This window comes from Juglans regia, unplaced genomic scaffold, assembly GCF_001411555.2.
Source record: "Juglans regia cultivar Chandler unplaced genomic scaffold, Walnut 2.0 Scaffold_15177, whole genome shotgun sequence".
Taxonomy (NCBI): domain Eukaryota; kingdom Viridiplantae; phylum Streptophyta; class Magnoliopsida; order Fagales; family Juglandaceae; genus Juglans; species Juglans regia.
This window is the reverse complement of record NW_023345714.1, coordinates 1-208: the sequence shown is the minus strand read 5'-3', so window position 1 is coordinate 208 and position 208 is coordinate 1. Positions and strand designations below refer to the sequence as shown.

Here is a 208-nt window from a genome sequence, read left to right as displayed (position 1 = left end):
AGCACACGGGAGGCCAATGTCTTCCCCGCACCCCACACATCATAAGAAGTGTTTGGGGTTGGGGCAACGATGCGTGACACCCAGGCAGACGTGCCCTCGGCCGATTGGCTTCGGGCGCAACTTGCGTTCAAAGACTCGATGATTCGCGGGATTCTGCAATTCACACCAAGTATCGCATTTCGCTACGTTCTTCATCGATGCGAGAGCC

The 208-nt window shown here is 56.2% G+C and overlaps 1 pseudogene; it reads right to left on the bottom strand.

The window, feature by feature from the left end:
- Positions 1-74: 74 nt before the first annotated feature.
- On the bottom strand, positions 75-208 carry LOC118345142 (annotated as a pseudogene; the record flags this gene model as incomplete).